The sequence below is a fragment of the Cygnus olor genome, chromosome 5 (assembly GCF_009769625.2).
Source record: "Cygnus olor isolate bCygOlo1 chromosome 5, bCygOlo1.pri.v2, whole genome shotgun sequence".
In the NCBI taxonomy this organism is placed as follows: domain Eukaryota; kingdom Metazoa; phylum Chordata; class Aves; order Anseriformes; family Anatidae; genus Cygnus; species Cygnus olor.
In genome coordinates, this window is record NC_049173.1 from 4,242,935 (window position 1) to 4,262,825 (window position 19,891).

The window sequence follows — 19,891 nt, forward strand, 5'->3', positions numbered from 1 at the left end:
CCCCGGGCCTCAAACCTTGGGGCACGGCGCTGGGGAGAAGCTAGCCAGGACCCCGGGCCCTGCTCTGAGGCGAAGCTCCGAGGCTTTGAGGAGGGCTCGGAGGCTCCGAAGAGGGCTCGGGGGCCGCGGGGAGGGTCCCCGGCGCCCTCCCGGCGCTGCCTGGCGCGGCGGGGCGGCCGGTGCCTGGCACGGCGCGGAGGGCGGGCGGCGCTTCCCCGTCCCTCCCCGGCGAACCGAGGCCCGTCCCCGCTCCCGGTCCCCGTCCCTCCCCGCTCCGCCCCGGGCAGGGATTGGAGCTGGGCCGGCCCGGCTCCTCCCGTCGCGGCTGCTCGGTGCAAGGAGGTTGGGGAGGGGGAGGAGGAGGAGGAGGAGGAGGAGGAGTGGGGGGGGTGGGATCCGGCCGCGCCGAGCCCGGGCTGGCGGCTCCGCGCAGCTCGCCGCCGGGACGCCCCCTCCTCGTCCCCGCCGGAGCTCGGCAGCCCCGCTCCGGGTAGGCTTCTCGGGCCGGGTGGGTGGGTTGGAGGCCGGCTGGGAGGCCCCGCACGCACCGCCCAGCTCTCCCGGCCGGCCATGGCGGCTGCGGGGGCCGCCGAGGGGCCGCTGGCTGCCGGCCGGGCCGGGGCTGCGCGGCGGAGGGCGCCTCCAGGGCCGGTTCCTTCCGGGTCGAGGCGCCCTCTCGGTTTCCTCGGGGTTATTTTCTCCCTCGGGAGCCTCGCTCCGCGGCCGGGGAGGGGGTGCTGGGTGTGCTGCCCCCTTCCCCTGGCAGCCCTCCCCGTGGCCTTCCCGCCCGCTGGCTTTGACAGGGCGGCAGCCCCGGGGTAGGGCCGCCCGTGGGCTCCGCGGGGTCGCTGCCGTTCCCCGGCCATTTCACGGGGCTGCCCCGGCCTGGGTGGCTGCTCCACGGGTGGCCGTGACCGGCTCCTGCCTCCTCAGCCCGTGGGCAGAGCGCTGCCGCCGCCTCCGGTGCTCTCCTGCGCCCGCTGGCCCTCTGGAGAAGGGGTCGTGTCGGTCTCTCTAAATGCAAAAGTGGCCCCAAAATACGGCTTTAAGCAGCGCTAGGTGCTGCGGGTGGTGCCTCTAACAACGCCTGCACGTGGGAGTGGTGCAAGGAGCGAAGGAAAGGTTAAAAGTACAGTCGCCGTGGACGTGATTTCTTCTCAAAATTACTTCCTTCAAGGCCTCGCTTGAAGCAGCGAGCGTAGCTTTTGATTCCTTCGCTAAACCGAGGTGGCTGATGTGCTTCCAGTTGGAATAAAAAAACAAAAATCACCTTACATCAGCGCAAGACGTGGGGATAGCGCCTTGTCCTGTGAGGTGCACCAGCGTCCGTAGGCATCGCCGCTCGGAAATAACCGGCATGGATGCGGCTGGCAGCACGGCCACGGGAGCTCCGGGTTCGGCGCGGGCTGTAAAACCCGCCCGTGAAGCTGTGTAAATACCCGAGTGGTTAACCCTGCCGTGCTGCATGCTATCGGGGTTAGGCTGCTCTCGGTATCCAGTTTTGGTGGCTTTGGAGATAGCCGAGCCGGCTTTGAACTGGCGAGCTCGCGGGGTAGGCTCGAGGAGTTGCGAGCCCTTAATGAGCGTTTGCGTAGGGCTTCGTGTTTGCTCGGATGAAAGGTTTTACATAATTGGCCTTTATGATTGTCACCCCTAGAGAAGAGCCAAAAAAAGGAGGAAAAAAAAGAAGTGGGGGTAGGCAGCTGTTTTGGAGGTCCAAAGTCGAAACCGTAAATGCCTGTAGGTTGTTAATGTTGTTAGTGCCTAATGCGGTGGCAGCAAAATGACTCACTTGGGAAAAAAAAAATTAAATAAATCTATTTCTGTGCTCCTTTTGAGCAATGTGAACAGCACAGTCGGACAAATGACATCCTGCGTACATTTGAGCAACTTGTTCTTTGGTGAGCAGTAGAATTCCTAATGCGACTCCAGCTGCACCAGAGTTGCTTTTTGCACTTGAAATCTTAACTGGAAGCCTTTTTTTTTTTTTTTTTAACAGTGTTTTGATTCCTTTTTAATAAATGTCTAATCCCTTGCTGCAGGGGATGGGAGTGTTTTGAATGCAGCATTTTTGGTCCTGAGGGGAGGGGAAAGGGAGTGCCCTGTATTGCTTTCCAGCAGCCGCCTGCCTTCCCTGCGCCTGAGTGAAAGAGCCTTATTGACTGGTTTTGAAGGTAATATGCCCAAATTCTCCTCTTACATGGTAAAACCATAAATTTGCTGTAGCACAGCGCCTTTGAGGGGAAGAGATGGAATGTCAAGGAGTCTGTGCTTCATCAAGAGCAGGCTGGTAACAAAGGCAGTGTCTGTTAATTGCATCGCGCTGATCAAAATCTCCCCTTTAAATGACAAAGTCCCGTTTTAATAGGTGTGAAAAGTTGTGGGATTTGATTTAATACCAGTGTCTTAAAATCATCTTGCATGCTCTGTATGACTAAGTTCTCTCTTTCATATTTAATTGGAGAACAAGCAGAGGCTGAAGAGGAAGCTTTGTATGTTTCCCTTGCTCTAAATGCTCTTCAAAATCTTCACTCCATTTAGATAAGGATCGTGAACGTGCGTGAGTGACTTGTCAAGCGCTGAGCTGCCACTAATTTTCTTACAGGCGCATAAAACACCTTTGCATGCCCCGTAAAGCTGGAAGCTCGTCCCACAGCGTGCTGCAGGTGCGTACCATGGTGCTGGACTGTGAGCTCTCCGGCCCGCTCGAGTACCAGCTCACAGCCAGAGCCTGCGTGTGCAGGGACTTGCCTGTAGCTCCCGTGCCAGGAAGGTTTTGGGGTACGGAGGTGCCTGATTGACTTCTGGTGCTGTGAAGCGCGACACGGTGTAGTAGGCCCAAGATACTACCTGCCTGCTGACTGTCTCTTGAGGTTCCAGGAATCCACGTCTTCAGCGTAATGTGTTATTTTAGTTTCTTGACACCCTGTAGCTTAACAAAACAAGGCATTCAGTGTAATCCTCAAGCATCAGTTGCTTTACTACCCTCAGATATTGTGTGTTTCAGCATTTCTGTGGTGTCTTTTCTTCCCTTCCCTTTGCCCATCAGGGCAGTGCAGGTTTGATACCTGCTTATAGTTAAAGGGGCAGTTTTTCTTTCACCCCTTATAGCTGAACCTACCAGGAAAACACAGGACTGGTACTAAGGCTGTCATTAAAGATAACGTAGCGTTGGGTCAAGAGATATATGTTCTTCCAATCTATTGCTTTTTTGTCCCTTATGGATTATTTGGATTTAATACTAGATGTACATTTAAGCTTTGAAGGAGGTTTTAGTCCAGCGAAAGTGGCTGGTTAGAGATCTGCTGCTTGGTTTTGTAAGCTCTGCAGGGAAGGAGGCGCAGGAATGTTGCTTTGGTATATGTGGCTGCTCAGTTTTTATTTGTACCACGTTTTACTGGTCTTGTTTCCTGAGCTATATTGGCTCTATTAACTTAGTAAAGTTAGAATCTATTAAAGCCTGTGTGACAGACTTGAAAATTGGTGTTTAATGCGTGAATATTGTTCTCTTTAAAAATGTCATTCACCCCCCCCCCACCTCCCACCCAAGTGAATCAGGATAACTGCCCATCGTGTAGATTCTGGATATAGTCGAGGAATTAGTATGGGTTTATTCCCCAAATAATGATCATGATATATTTTTTTTTCTCCCTTCTTGTAGAATATCTGCTGTATCACTTGCTAATCCTGCTGTTGCAGTCTTATGCCTGTAGCGTAACTGGAGATGCACCACAGTAGGAGTGGTGGTTAGTTTTCATCTCGCCGCTTTGGGCATCAAAAGCAGTGAAAGCACAGCAGGATTGGCGTTGTTGTAGGGTGGTCTCGTGCAGCTTGCATCGATGGTACTTGGTTAGCCAGTACACGGTGAAACCTGGGTTTCTGCAGCGTCAGTGCAAGGGGTGTCGGAGGCAGATGGATTAAATATAGCTCAAGGATGCCGAGACTTGTTGCAATTGCACCTCCTGTTGCAGTACAGAGGCAAGGTGAATGTTTACATGGATCACCTTCCCACACATCCGAGGTTCAACTACCTCTTTCATAAAGGGTTGCTGCTGGGCAGCTGCGTGACTGCCTAATAATGTTCCTGGGGTAAAAATAGACTACAGAGGGACATGTAAATGGCTGTTAAGAAAATTTATTTTTTTTAATTATTCAGCAATGGCTGACTCTTACCTTGGGGTGCAGAAAATAGTGTTCTTTTCCATATGATTAAAAAAACCTGCTTCGGAAGCTGCGACGTCTGCAGTTCACAGCAAAGCACTGGCATTTCGGTAGCACAGAGGCTGAATTTCTGCCAGTTGAAATCTTGGTGTCCTAATGTGCCATTCTTTACAGTGCTTGGAAGCTAATATACGACGTTCTTCTGCCTCGCAGCAAAAACAACTAGTGATTAAAAATTCAGCAGATGTTGTGGTTCACTTAACTACTTGTTCTTGCATCATTCAGGTCATATCACACAATTAATGTTGCTAATGTTCAATCTAGCTTTTTCAGTTTTAAGAATGGAAATTATCTGAACTACCATGGGATTTATGGAACTGTTTTGGCAGGAACTGGGCTATGCAAAGTAAATTATTCAGAAGTGTTTTTATCCTTTCCCCTAAAGTGGAGAATCTCCTCTTTATTTCTCAAATATTATTTGTTCGTGCCAGGTGGGGCTTTCATTTCTGCAGCTTTTCTCACTTTAAAAGTCGAAGTGTTTTCTTTTGATTGCTTTGAGATAAATGAGACTCCCTAGTTGAGAAGGGAGGGGGACACCCCAAAACCCACGGTAGGTGTAAGTGCTTGCTTTCTTACTTGCATGCAGTATTTCATTTGGCCACCGAAGTGTGTTTCTGGGAGAATTCTCGCTTTGTTTCAGGCAGGGTCGCCTACTGCTTTCAGAACATAGACGTTCAACGTTGCACAATTATGGTTAATAGTATGTATATCCAGCGTGTCGCACGTTTGCCTTGTAAATGACTTGGATTTAGGCTTTCCTTTCTCCACTCTATGTCCCTTTAAACATGTGGAGCTTTGGGGTTCTTCTGGCAGCACGCAAAGGTTCTGGAAACCTATTCTGGAGCTACAAAGCAGCGTGAATGTATCGGGACTCGTGGCGTCCCTTAGCACCATCCTTTCTGTTCGGAAGCTGGTGCCTCTGATGCAAAACAAGAGGCTTCCCCATCGCTTCTTAGAACTGTGTTTAGGGTTGACCTCGAGATGTGTCCGCTCGTCCTGGGTGCTCCTGGGCAGGCGGCCCCCGCGCATCGCAGGGACTGCCCCCTATAAACACCAGGGCTCGTTCAGCCCAGCGCTGGGAAAAGTTGCTGGGTCTTTTGGTGTCTTTGAGAGGACTCGCTGTACTGGGGCAGCTGCGGGCTTGCGCGCTTGGAGAAATTAAATTGGGAATGTAGAACGCGGGTTGAGTATTTTGGTCAAGGGCACGCACGGTTCAGCGTCCTTCGGCGCGCTGCTGCAGGGAGCTTGCGAATTGCCTGCTTAGGAGAAGGTCGTATTTAAGCTTGAAGTGACAAATCAGGAAGAATGGAAGGTCTGGATTTGTGCATTACTCTGTGTGATATACACTATATGACAGATATGCCTCAGAACCAGGGTTTGGAGAAATAATGGGCAAAAACTAGAGGCTCTTCTGTTCAAGCACGTTCTTTGAGCTTGCAGTTCGGATACCTCTTCATTTGGGCTCTGTCGATTAGCACATCAAGAGGATGCATGTTTAGTCAAAGCAGACATTTTTCTTCGGAGAAAGCTGTTTGGACCGTTAACAGTAACGTATTTTGCTGAGAGAGCCTGTTTCAGCTAAATTGTTCGTAGATGAACAGTTGGCTTGAAAAATGACGTCTTAAATCTGTGCTGCCCCGGCCTCTTTAGTGTCACGTCCAGAACGATGGAAAAGAAATACTCAGGTTGGTTTTTGCAGATTTCTGATACCAAGATTTCCGATCCCATTATCGGGTGCTGTACTTGCAGCATTGATATTCAGGATAATATGTTTAATCTCCAATTGCAAAAATAACTTCACACGCAGCTAATTCCATCTGCTGGAGAAATAAGAGCGAGGCTGACTTCATCGCTTAGTTGGGACCTGCTTATTGCTGTGCTAATTACTATGTATGAACTTTGGAAATTTGCATATTTTTTTGGCAAACCGAAGTGGCAGCCATTTAACTTAGGATCTTATTAACTTTAAACATCCCTAGCAACTCCAAGCTACTTCGAGCTCATCTTGTGGTGTTTTTTTTTTTTTTTTGGTGTTTTACAAGCTTTGATTTAGTGAGCTCCAATATCTTTTTTTTTTTTTTTCCTCCTTACGATGTACGTGTGTTACACATGTAACAGCAGCTTACTGCCATTCCCAGTAACTTTCAACCTGGGATCTAACGCAGAATTCCTGCTGTTGTTCGAGTAAAAAAAAAAAAAAAATGCTGAAGTTGAATTGTCTTAAAATGAATGCTATAACAATAAAGTTAAAAGGAAGGCTTCGGTCGCTGTTCTGCAGCGTGCGAAGAGCACTTGATGTGTTGTAGGTGTTGATAGGTTTTCAAAAAGTAACCTTGGGGGAATGAGGGCGCCTCAGTTCTGGTCCTAAAAGCTGGTCTCCTGGTATGAATTTTGAAGCTACAAAGAGTTTGGATATAAAGCCGCCATTACAGGTGGTTACTAAATGTCCTCTGTTACTGAAAGGCTGTTTTGGGCACGTTTTTCAACTGCTCAAGGTGTCTGGCAATGCCTTTTCCACTTGATTTGCTTTTGTTCTTGTGACTTCCACCTTTCGTTGGTTTTGCTAGAAGGTAATCAGGGGAGGCCTATAATCTGCAAAATATTAAAGTGATTGGAATTTTACACTACGAAATACTGTCAGCTTTAGTGGTCTGCTGTTACGGACTGGCTCATGTCCTCCTGGATGCACTGGACTGAATTCACTTCAAAATTTGAGTTATTCTCCCTGCACTATGGCGTTAGCCTGCTTTCTGTCCCAGGACCTCAGGAAACTTCCCATTTCGCTACGTGAAGTTTCAGTGCCGGGTCTTTGTCCCTCTCTCCTCCTCCCTCCTGTTCTGTCGGTCACTGAAGAATGCGGTTTCTTCCCTGGGATGAGCAGAGTTATATTGCTGGGCTCTTTAATTCCTCTCGGAGTGGCAGAAAGCCAGAGTAAAATCTTGTTCATAAGTCGCTCTGGAGATTTCTTTGTACATGCTATTATTTTCTCTGCATGCTAACATCACTGAGAAGGGTTTTTTTTCTCTTTTTTTTCAAGTTTAGACCCAGCATAATTACGTTTGTGTGCGTTGTAGGCTGGGGTGTTGCTGCTGTCCAGCCCAGCAAGCGATTTGGAGGCCTTCTCGGGCAGCTTACCACTTCCAAAAGTTCTTGTAGCATCAAAGGCAAAGGATCCCTCCCAAAGCTATCCCTCTGCATCTGGGTAGGTGAAACAATTTTCTGTTGTAGCTAAACTTCAAAGAATAGCTTGTGGTTTGGCTTTCTGCAACGTGTCCTACTCGAGGCTATATTTTAAAAAGGGTCTGGATACTGGGTTGAACCAGGACTTGGTACGGATCGAGCGATGGTTGCTGGTGTTGAACCAGGCTTTGAGCTCCCCGGCTCGGTTACTGCTGCTGTGTGGCTTTCTAGAGGCAACCCAGCTCCCTTTTGACTTATAAAGCTCTTAGTTCAGGTCTTTGTTCTGAGCTTTGCCTTAACTAAGTCCTTATTGCAAAGGGTAAAAATCCTTTCCATCGTGAAGTTGGGAAACTCTTGCTGTGACTGCGGTCCTCGTGCGTTTACATCTTCAAACAGGCGCCTTTTGTGCTTCCTCCCCTCCTGGCTCTGAGGCTGAGAGAAGCTCCCTGTAAACACGTGTACAAAGCTGCTCTAGCCCTCGTTAGCTGGCCCGTTCAGCTTTTGGTCTGCTCTCCTTCTGGTAGCAGGGATTTTCTCCTGCATTTGTCTTTGACCGCCAGCACGTGCCCCCTGCCTGGGGAAGCGCCCTGAGCTGCAGGTCCAGGCAATCCTCTGCTGACCACTGCATGTGAGCTAGCGGTAGCTCAAGGGAAACGTTAGGGAGCCAGTAAGTGAACCCTAAAAATCCTTTAAGGCAAGTCTCTACCTTGCAAGTGGGTTTCTAGACCTCTCTTCAACCATCGGGGCATCGGAGCTTACCGTGAAGCGTGGGACAGACGGTTGTTTTCTCACTTTTCTTTTTTTAAATTTAACTTCCTTCCTAAAGGAGGGTGGCACTCTCCTGTCATTTTTTTAAAATGAGGTAACTCCATCTTAGTATAACATGTGAATGAAGTAAAGCAAAGAGTGCTTGCTTATGCACCAGAAATCTAAGTGAATCTGCCGCCCCTTTGGAAATTCTGGCTTTTGGAGGATCACTGATAGCGCCGAATCCATCTTTGGCATTAAGGAAAAAACCAAACACACATGAACATATTTCTCTTAGAGTGCTTACGCGTTTTTTTAGCAGCAGTCGGGCTGCAGATGTAGTCATATTAAAACGTATAATAACTCGCTTTAAATTGGTGTCTCAGCAGAAGAAGCTGGGGACGTGGCTTTGATGTCGGTTACGGGGAGTTCTCTTTTAACACACCACTGCAGGCCTGTGAATGGGAGCCCGGAGTGGTTCGAGCGGTGAGACACGCTCCCTCGCTGATGATGCACGAGATGTCCCTGGCAGGAGACTCAACCAGTTCTCCTAATGATGGGTTTGCTGTGCCCGAACAGCTTACGCCATTGTTCAAGTGGTGTCCGGTGATACGTCAGCTGTAGGCTTCAGGCTGAGTTGTAAGATAAATAGGACTAGTTTACATACCTCTGTAACAAATGGCTCTGCTGAATTTTGCATGCTGTTCTTACCCTAAAAGTTTGTTTCCCCTACCTTTTTCTCTTTCGAATCAGTATGTGGCCGTAGAGGAAAGGTTTGTGTATTAATGTCGTGAAGTTAACTTAAATACAACTTCATCCCCAGGCTGAATGCATCTGAAGAAGTGAAGGCACCGAACAGTGTCCTGTTGGGATGGTGCTTTCGTCTTCGGGGAACGTATTTCTAAGAAATTTGGAAGAACTTGTTATAAAAAAAAAAAAAGTCTAGGAACTTAATCTGGCTGTGAAATTGTTGCATCTGTAGAGGAGCCAGACAGAGAAAGTTCATAGATGTTGCTGCTTATGCTAATATTGGTTATAAGTTTGGTTTTTTAATTATCATTATTTTAATTTTTAGGGGCGGGGGAATTCCCCATCTCTTGAGCCTTTCCTTGTGTTACTTAGGTCAGAGCACACCAGAAAGGAGTTGCTTTGTAAAAAAAAAACAACAAAAAAACACAATAGGGTAGAAGTTGGTGGTCACAGATAGGAGAACTTTGCTGGGGAGTCAAAGCCAGCTGGGGGAGGTCAGATATTTAATTAGGCCAGCTGGTATCACCGGGGTGGGGGGGAGGAGGGATGAGCTTTTGAGCATGAATAAACTTTATCAGAATTGCAGAGTGGAAGCAGAGGGTTACTGGGAGTTGCAGTTTGGCTTTGGGATGTCTGGGGCCTCTGACGTTTCCCATACATAAGCCTCAGCTGTGGAAGGAACCACCTGCAAAGGGCAGCTCTCTGAGGTAAGACAGGGTGCAAATTGTTTGGGTAAAACGAGCCAGCACTTTCAGGGTGGGCTCAGTAAAGCTTCAGCAGGTTTAGCTCACCCAGGAGGGTTGGTGAGGACGCTCCAGGTTAAAGGCCGGTAGGAACAGCAGTCCTTTTCCCTTTTACCAGTGCCTTTACTGCAGCAGCAGGCACGTTAACCTTAATAAGTGTGTGGGTGCCTGAGAACACATCCCAGGAAGCAATGCTTACTTCTGGGGAGATGCTGAGTGTGCCTTCCTTGGTCTGCCAGGGCCAAGCCTGGCTTGTTAGCAGCTTGTGACAGCTCTCCTTTGTAGGTATTTTAAGTGGCGAGGGCAGCAGAGCTGGAGGGAGATGCGATAACGTCTGCTTGCTTGCTTGCTTTCTAGGGGGAGGGAGGAGGAGGAGATGGACCTAATTGCATACCTTCCAACTGCAGTTACCTCATTACCGAATTATCATCGGAGCAGCCCTGCAGTCTGCTCTGATAGCAGATAAGTGGTGTGGCTCGCAGCGCTTTAATCTAAACAAAACTTAAGTGCTCTTTCCTTTTTCCCTGGAGTGAAACTGTAATTTCGTTACGCCAATGTTAGCCAGGGCAAAGTTTGTTTGCAGCTGTCACGATGCTTCTCTGGGCTTTGCACGTTTCAGAGGCGTCTCTGCAGCGTTTTGTAGCACAAACACCCTAAAACGCTGCGCTCCCTTACCTGGGAGCTTCAACTGAGCGTTCTCCCAGAGCTTTGCCAGGTGAAGGTGTTCAGCACTGGTGCTGGATGTCCCGAAGGGCTTAGATAGAAAGCATTTGGTTTATATTTGCTTTCCAGAGAGATGCCTGTTAATTAGTTTCTCCCTCTGCATTAGGTCCTGAATATCCTAGGCCCTGAAGCAACAGTCTGCTGCTCTAGGGCCGGAGCCTGAGAGGTGAGTGGGCAGCTTGTGCCTGCATCGCCTTGGGCCAGCTCCAGGAGCAGGAGTGCCCTGAGATGCAACCCAAGCGATGCAAAAAAATTACCGGGCAAAGCTTCAGAGGGGGACTTCTTGTCTTTGAAACAGGATAAAAGCGTGTTTGTGCATCAGCTTGAGTCCTGATAAAACACCTTGCTGGAACCGACGTTTCTGGAAGGCGGTGATTTCGGAGAAGTTGCTTAAGGCCGCGAGAGCACCGCAGACGAGTGCCTGGGTTTTGCACGGCGCAGGAGTGGGCAGCGCTTAAACTCTCATCTGGGTAACGTTTTATTTTTGGACTGCCGCGGAGCTGTTAAATCTGATCCGTTCCTAAAGAGACAGCTGACTGTGTGCAGCCTGAGCCGGGCGCAGTTCTTTGCCTCCGATTTTTGACTCGGATGGAAATGGAGTTTGTTTTTTAATTCGATCGAACTCGACCGTCGCTGCCCCAAAGGGGGGTCTGTGCTTGCACGCCGCGCCTGGACTCGAGGCGGAGTGCTCTTGGCTGCTCCTTGCTGTAAGCATGGGAACTCAGGGCAGGGTGATGGGAGGATGGTAACGCGCTAGGACAGATACCTGATGATGTTTGAAATGTCTCGGGAAAGGAAAATGTAACGTGCTTTTTTACGCTGATAGTTTTTGTAAGTTTGGGCTGCGTTGTGCTGGTTGTAGCTTGGCTGCTGGGCTGATCTTGTAGAACAACTCCGCACGGATCCGAGTGCAGCTCCAAGCTCAGGAATAGCAGGAGGTGAAGCGGTGGTGAGTTTCAAAGGATTACAGTCCGAGGCCCCTCGGTCAAGCCTTGCAGTTGTTGAGTGGCTTTCAGAGAGAAAGACCCCCACGTGCTTTGCGAACTGGCGTGTACACAGCGGGCTGGAGTGGATCCGTGCTTTGATAAGAACAATATGGGCCTCTTAATGAGCCAAACAGCATCACCTTTTTTAAGGAGGCATTTGTTTGTTTCTGTGGGGGTGAAAAAAAATAACGTATTCCTTTGGAAATCTGTAGCTGATCACTTGTCTGCATTCACGTCGAGCCACTGATCTTGCGGGGACACGAGTCTGGCAGGTTGCATTGGCTAAGTGAAAATGAGTTTCAGGCCTGGGGTGCTCTCTAGAAGCAGCCTGTTGGGGACGTTAGCCCAAGTTGTTCTTGGCTGTGGTTTCTTCAGGAGAAGGTTGTAGGCCACGTGAACCTTGTGTGAGAGCACGAGTGTCTGGCTGCCTTCTTGGAGATGTCTGTGGCCTTTCCTTTGTAGGGAAAAGAAGCTCGAGGATGGACTGCAATGACATTTCCTCATGCTGGCCAAGCTGCCCTGAGGGTAACGCAGGTAGAAAGTTGTCTTCCCCGTGCTCCACTTCTCAAATCTTGTTAACCACACTTCCAGCGGCAGCTGTCGAAGCTTGGATCTCTGCCCCTTATTTCCCTCTTTGTGGTTGAAAGGCGCCCTCAGCCTTTCCTTCCTCTCTTGTGTTCGCCTTCGGGGTGCGATCGCCCCTCCGCTGGGCAGCCGTGTAGGGTGGCTTCCACCAGCGTGCAGCTGATCTTTGTGCAGAGGGAAGGGAGAAGCTGGCCGACTTCAATCTGAATTTACTAGGTAGTTAATAAGGAGGACCTCTGCCCCGGGAAGCTCGTTGAGCCGATGTTATGTTGCAGGAGCTCCATGGAGATGAAGCCTGCTGGCTTTATTTTGCTCCGAAATCCACTTGGCTTCAGGTTGCCTCAGGAAACTCCTGCGGCCCTACAGCCTTGGAGCGGGGCGTAAGGGCTGAGGCTGGGGTAAGCCTGGCTGCTTTGGTGGCCGAGAGATGGCACCGGCACGTGGAGCTTGCCGTTCGCAGGTCCTCGCGCTGACAGCAGCGTGCCTCTCGTCTGCTTTTTCCCCTTTATAATTCGCCATTTGTTTGTTTTTAAAAGCAAAGGAGGGATTTACACGCTGCTTTTTCCGCAGTTGTGCTCCGCAGCAGCAATCAGCTGTCGTGGTGCTTGGCTCCGGAGCTGCCTGCGGTGGCTGGTTGCATAAGGCGGTATTGCTCAAGCAAGCAGGGACCGAGTGAAGGTGTTTGCACCAGCCCTTTGGAAACTGCTCTAACTCGGCTCTGAATCAAGCTCGGGTCTGAATCAAGCTCGGGCTCGCGCTCCGACAGGTTGTGGAATTTATTTATACGACACCACCGGGGTGTGTGGCATGGCGGAGACAAATAAACAATGGTTCCCAGCCCCGAGGCTCGTGTTTGGTGTTAGATAACACGGCATGGGGTAATTATAACCAGGGAGCTGGGCGGAGGGGTTAGGAGCGAGGGTTACGTCCGCGCTGAGAACACGCAGCAGCGTTCCCTGCGGTGCCTGCAGCTCGCTAATGGCCCTGTTAAGAAATCGTGGGTGCGTCTGGGGTTATAGGAAGGATGGAGGTCAGCTTTGCAGGAGGAAGTGTTGGGTGAGTTACCGAAGACGTGCGGGTAAATAAGAGAAAGCGGAAGGAGGCGAACTGAAACCGGTCGGGTGCGCGGGGAGTGGCCGCGTTTACACGCAGCCCGAGCACGCAGGAGCGAGCGGGGTGCAGGGCCTTGGGGTTTGGGTGTCGGGGAAGGCTCTGGAAACCAGCAGCCAGCCCCCTACATGAGGGTGCTCGATGCGAAAGGAGGAACAGGTAAAGGAAGGGGACTGGCGTGGCTGCTGCCTGCTCCTCCTTGCTATGCCTGCAGCCTGGGTCGCACGATGCCAAAGCAGCATTTTCCCACCCTCGCGGTGGGACCCGTCCTTGTGGCAGGGCAGCCGCCTTCGACAGTCGTTCCTGGGCTCTTTTGGGGTGTACTGGCTCAGTCAACACCGAAGATTCCCTTGAATTGGAGGTGTTCTGGGTGTCAGCAGTGTACTGATCGCTCCCGGGTGCCCTTTGCGTGGGGTAAATGAGCGGTGTTCCTTGGCTGGCGTTTGTTATGCGTTAGGCTGGTGGATCTTTTTGGTTTCAAGGGCTGGTTAGTCGTTGTAACACCATTAACTTGGAACTAATTTCCTTTTTCCTTCCCTTTTGCTCTTCAGAAATGCCTTTCTCGTGAATGTGCAAGGAACCTACACCACTGTAATGTCTAACACCACATGGAATAACAACTGTGTGAAGGTACCACCCTTTTTTAACTGATACACGACTTTGTTATAGGTTGGGTTAATGATGAACTGGTCTTTGCTTCATAGCCAAAGCTCAAAACTGAAGAAGCGTGTCTTTTATGTAACGCCTTCTTTTCCAGAAGGGTGACAGCGCTGTGACACCGTGCTCTCATTTCCAGAAAGGCCATGTGCAACCTAGCACTTGATCAGGGTGCCAAGGGGGCCACCCCTGTTTCTCTGGCTGATCTCTCTGGGCGGCTCTGGTGTTGCCTTAAGAGCAGATGGCAGCTTCTATTCTGAGAGCTGAACTTTCCTCGTACTTCGTGGCCATCCTTGGAAACACATTGCCCTTCTTTACTGATGCATCAGGGCTTGCCTCTTCGTCATGATGTTAATGACAGCCTGGGTCATCTTTCTCGACAAGAGGCTTCTAGGCCTATTTATGAATATTAAGATAAAGTGCAGTTAGACGTTAATGTTCAGGTCGTGATGTCGTAGCTGTTTGTGCCGCATCAACCAGCTCTCAGGCGTTGGCTTGATCTGCTGCCTGATACCGCAGTGATGCCATAATACTGAATTTTGGACTGCCCTGTACATTTCCATGGCAACAGACTGATGTCACAGACTCAAGGACATGACTTCAGTGTATGATCATGCAGAGGCACGATCAGATTTGTGAAGGAGAAAGCTGACTAATGCACATCTCAAAAGCAAACAAGGGGAATGCAGGTTACGGCTGACCAAGCAAGGTGTTTCACTATGAAAATTCCCCTCTCAGACAGAGGAGGATCTGATCGTGTCTTTAAGACAGGAACGTTCGTCGTGGTGAGCTTCTGTTTACAGTGGATAAGCAGACATCTTGCAGGTATCCTGTATCTTTTAAGCAGGTGGTGTTCTGGGGCTGGGAAACTTGCTCGTTGGTTTCAGACCTTTGAAAGGGCGACTTGTTTTGTTTTTATTTTAAAGAACTTCTCAGTAGCAGAGCCTCTTGTTAGCATACCGAGACCACTTCTTCTTGCTTAATGTTGTTCAAATAGTTTAATTGGTTTTCCAAAGCTTTTATTTTATCCATAACATTGGAAGGTGAAAGGGGAACTCTGCATCTGCATTATGGTCACATTTTCCTATATCCTATTAGCAGATTCCAAGATTGTTTAATGTGATCTCCACCCATTTCATTTGGCTGCAACCTTTGCTCCCATGAAAACAAGGCTGATTGTTCTGAATTGCTGTGTGTATGTGCTTTGGCACGGCATGAAGGTACCTATAATAACACAACCATTGTCTGGAAAAAAAAAAAAGCAGTTTGCAGCAATAACTACAAATAAAAGGGTGCAGTACTGGGGCAAGGACGGAGAATGGTAGCTTTCCCACCCGTTCCGTACAGCAGCTTCTCAACGTGGTCACCCCTCTGCATGGCAGTGCTGTGGGCTTCAGTGCAGGATGGGAATACTGGGAGTAAGGGACTGAAATATTTGCACGTTGTTCCAAGTTTCTCTTTCCTGGACACGGTTCCATTGCTCATATCTACGGACGGGGAGACTGAATGACTTTTGCACAATGCGGTATTTTATTTGCATGCTGTGAGCAGTTTAACAAGTGTATGTGCTAAATGAAGCATTCCCACTTTCAGCTAGCAGCTGACGCACCCTTAAAAAAAAAAAAGGGGGTGGGGGGGGAAAGCTGCCTTTGGGTCGAACAGTAGGGTTTTGAGGGGTGACATTGTGCTGTGTGTTGGAGCGGATGGGTGGTTGTGCCAAGCCTGAATGCTAACTCGAAACGCTGTGGGATTCAGCAAACGACCAGCTAAAACTCCTTCGTGCTGAAGTGCTGAAGTAATTTTCACTCATCTCTGCGCTTTCTGGAATAGAGGCTGTTACAGGGCAAGATTTGGAAGTAACCTAATTGTTTTGAATATTCGGTGTCACGGGAATGGAGGATATTTAACAGAACCTGGCATTTCTTACAGCAGTTTGGTTGCCTCCCAGGACAGGAAGCTGAAGAGTGTTTAAAAAAAAAAAAAAAAAAGAGGCAGGGAAGGAATTTAGCAACCATCTCTCTAAATCAGGATGCTTGGATTTGGTGCCTGGCCTTGAGCTGAAAGGGCTGGAAGCTCTGCAAGATTTAGTGGTTCACACTGCTCGGCAGTGAACAACAAGATAATGGTGATGGACTATCAAGAAGGCAGCCCGGCTCAAAAGAGAGGCTTTGTGATACGGTAAAAGGGGAAGGAAGTCTGGAGAACTTAGAAAAGTAACAGATGTTTGTGGAGGTGGGGGAGAACTGTGCTATCCACGGAGCTTGCTCTTGCAGTGGAGCCAGCAGAACGAACTCGATACCAAACAAAAGTAGGCACACCCAGTATTTAGCACAGCGATCCTGGAAAGCTGCAGTGGTGCTTTGCTGTCCGACAGATGTTGTGTGGTGACATCTAACAGAGGCAGAAGTGAATAATACGAGCACCTGGGAGTTTGTGCAAGGGGACGTGTTAAAGTTTTGGAGGTGTTTGATACCTCTTGTCAACACCAACAACAGTCCTAATGGGTGTATGAAACGAGACTCCAAGCAGGAAGCCAAGAGGGATGTCAGTCCCTGAGAGGGAAACAATGACAGAAGATGCATTAAAAAAGAGGGAGAGGTCCCTTGTAGGGTGTGTTTATGGACGGCGATGACTGGAATCGTGATAAAACAGCTTGCTAATCCTGTGTATCAAAGTACGAGTGGCAATGGTTTTTTCAGGTTGTTGAAACTTGCATGTGAAATTTTTTTTTATTTTTTTTTTGCTCTTACTAATAGGTTAATCCACTGTAATTGGCTGTGAAATAAACCCAGGGGGATTTTCCTGTCTGTATGTGATGCACAGGCTCTTTGCCGTCTACTTGGCAACTGTACCTCCAGGTAATTAAAATCTGGTTTTTAAATCCACTGTTCTCTGAACTGTTATTTTTTGCATCTTGCTGCTTCTCCGAGAGCAGTTGGTCACTCTTCTGGCTAATCTGTAAAAACCAAGATAATGGAGTATCAGGAAATGAAAACTGCAGACAAATCTTTGTAGTTTGAAAAACAACCCAAGTGCTACGAGACTAGGTGAGCGTGTGAGGCACACGCCTTACTGCTGTGCTCCTAAGGATAATTTATATTTCCCAGTCCTGTATGGAAAATGTGAAGTTCGCTTTGGTTTTCTAAGATCTCGTGTCACTTGCTCCTCTAAAATCAATAATCAAACTTCCATGGCTGCCTTCTCTGAGGAAGCACTTTGTAATTACCCTGAAATTACAGGAGTTGTTCAGCACAGGGATCCTCTGGTTTCAGCACATAGTTTCATTACTCTGTAGTGTTTTGAGAGGCTGAAGGGTGGGATGCAGCTACAATGAGTTTCCAGATTCCTAACAGTGTGAGGGACTGTTTTTAATACTGATGATAAAAACAGTTATTCCCAGTTGGAGGTTAGTCAGTGGTACAATTATCAGAGCTATGAAATAGTGCAGGGATGGCTCAGAATGGAAAAAAACTAAGGCTTGTAACTTATTTTCTTGAGGGAGCTGTTTGAAACTATTTCCTGCAAGCTCACAGAAAATTAGTACGAGATGTTAAATGAAGAGAGATCAAGCCGATACAGCTTGATTATTACTTCAGTAATTCAGTTTTCAGGCTAGCAAGCTTCAGCTGGCTTTCAGGGAAGGGATTTGGTAGCAATTTGTTGACGAAAGCCAGCGCGATGAGTAGGAACTCTGGAGCTGGCATGTTTAATTTGTAAGGTTATGTTCTTCTGTTGTACAATGTGCTCACACCGGCTGCTCCGTTGGGAAGCCTAAAAATGTGCTGAGTATTTTCACAGCAAAGTAAAAAAAAAACCAGCTCAAAATCTGGTTCACTTAAACCACCCTTTTTAAAAAACAGTTTGGGGTACTCTATTTTCTGCTTGGTTTCCTGCTGATTTGTTTCCTTATTTTCATTCGTGTTTCTAGTGTTTTATCCAAGAGGTGGAAACCCTGTGAAGACTATATTGTTTGTACTGGGGAGGGAGTACTGAGCTATAGAGTAATGCATATTTTCCCCATTTGCCTTGTTTATAAGGATGTTTTTGCACCAAAAAGTCTTAAAGTTGTGTGAAACAGAAACAGACCTGATGTTTTCAGATGAGCCTGTAGGAAAGTTCATACTTCAAAACCCAAAAAGAATTGCATCAAGAATTTTTGGTGTCCTGCTGTAGGTACGTGTTTCTGAATTTTGAAGATAAGGATGAAAAGTGAAAGATATGCAGAGTCCGTTCTCACAGTTAACAGAGTACTTGAACACGCGGAAGTTTAGTTGCTAAATTTTTGGCTGTCTTTTTTCTTTGAAAACTGAATTATGGCAGAATTTGTGCTATGCTTGGAATTTCTGAAAATTTAATGGTGTTAGTTGCTAGGCATATCAAGTACAAGTCTTTGAAAAAATGTAAAACTATTTTTTGCATCAAGTAACTCTGAGTTATTAATGGCAGAAGTCTTTAAAATGTAACCAAAAAAAGATCTAAAGATCCACAGAATTGGTAGGTTTCAAAATTAGCTTAGATTTTTCAACAGCCTTTTGAAACAATCATACAAAAAATACTGGTTTTAATGCTGGTCTCTACTGTCATTTACCTGCCAAAAAACCAAGCTGATCTGTAACTGAGTTAATTCAGCAGAAGACGTTCTGTGTATCTTCTTTTTTAAAGAATTTGTATAAAAACAAGCAGATACTTTGGCCGGGGAAAGATTTTTAGCACATGCTATTGCCTGCCTTCTGTCTTCATCTCCAGCGCTTCAGCCTGAATGTGTCGCCGGTCGCACGCCGGTGCTTTGGAGTTTTAGATAGCCTTTCTGGTCTCTTCGGCCAGGTTCTGTGTTTTGCAGGCTCCAGAGCATTTTAGAGGTGAGGCACATCCTTGGCATCCAGACGGTGTTCCCTGGATCCTTCCCTGCGTTTGTGTGGCCTCAGCTCCGCTCTCTGATGCTCTGCTCTCTCCCTGTGTGCCATCCTGGGCAGGCTCTGCTCTGAGCAGTGGCGTGATCTGCATTGCTGTCTTATTCCTTCTATTTGTGGTTTGGATTACACCGTTATTTTGCTGGCTCTGACACCCCGCTGTCCCCTTTCAGTGCCACGCACGTGTGTGACTTCACGTTGCAGGCCTGGGGCTGTTGGAGAGACACTAGCACAACGCACGGTGCTAGGTGAAAAATAGGCTGCTGGATTGAAATGAGGGGGGACTGATCCCGCCTGTGGTGAGCCAGCGTCTCTGGCACCACAACAGATTAATCCTCTAATAAAGAGGGAAGATTGGCAATGTCCAACGTGGCGCAGCCCCGGCCTCCTCCTACAGAGGCCTACCCCAGGCCTGCTCCTACAGAGGCCGCCCCTGGTGTCTCCCACCACCAAAACCCTGCCACCAGCACCAAGACAAGTAGTTAAGGAAATGATGATAATGGTGTGGAGTTGCTTTCTCTACAGATAGGTGGTTTCTCAGGTTGCTGGTCACTGGGGACAGGAGTTTTGAGGCAGTCTGAGTTCCTCGGTGAAGCACAGAGTGAAGGCCATTTGGGGAGCAGTGGGGTGGGATTAACTGGTAAATAAAGGGCTAAACCTCTGCGTCCAAAACGCAGTCTGTCTTCCCTTTCAGAGCTGCTGCTTGGATGTGGACATACGAATCATACCCAAGTTGGATGTGGTGTTCCAGGTTGCAGACAGCAGATAGATAGCTGGGAAATATGTAAGACCAGGCTTCTTTGGTAGTTTCGGTGCTGGGTTTTGGTGCAAATTTTCTGAGTTTTAATGTATACGTTTTGTAGCATGTGGCTGACTATACATCTGAACCAAATTTATACATCAGAACAGCACTTTCTTTTCATTAATTCATCCGTAGACCACATCAGAGCCTGATGCTAATGAGTAATATTTATGTTTTTTTTTGTCTGAGATTGTAGCCTGTTCTTTGTGGGCATTTTTTTTATTAAGTAAGATACCAGTGGAAAAGACAGTGAATCCAACACTTGTTGGGAGGGTGTGGGTGGTGGTCTGCTTTTTGTGGGTGGATTGTTTTGAAATGCTCCTAATAAATCTGTTCTGTTACAAGTTTTCTGTCCTTAACAGAAACGTCCTGAGCTATAAAATGTTATGAGCAATATAGTTTGAGCTTCCTATTGCGTGTAATCTGTCGTGAAGTTGGGTATACTTAACAGTTTTCCTAAATTCATAAATCACAAAG

At 48.1% G+C, this 19,891-nt stretch overlaps 1 protein-coding gene across 19 annotated transcripts in view; it reads left to right on the plus strand.

Moving 5' to 3' along the window:
- The first annotated feature begins 236 nt into the window (after positions 1–236).
- The window catches only part of FBXO34 (F-box protein 34), a 37,918-nt gene continuing 18,263 nt past the window's right edge, over positions 237–19,891 (plus strand). For 2 of the 19 annotated variants that reach the window (XM_040557579.1, XM_040557583.1), the window contains exons 1-5: positions 289–490; positions 13,597–13,675; positions 13,803–14,527; positions 14,804–14,922; positions 16,459–16,560. The gene's annotated coding sequence lies outside the window, so the exon portion shown is untranslated. Of the gene's footprint in view, positions 491–9,680; positions 10,835–10,995; positions 13,205–13,596; positions 13,676–13,749; positions 14,528–14,800; positions 14,923–16,458; positions 16,561–19,891 lie in introns of those variants that run through there. The other 17 variants (XM_040557576.1, XM_040557573.1, XM_040557584.1 and 14 more) reach the window with 15 other exon arrangements.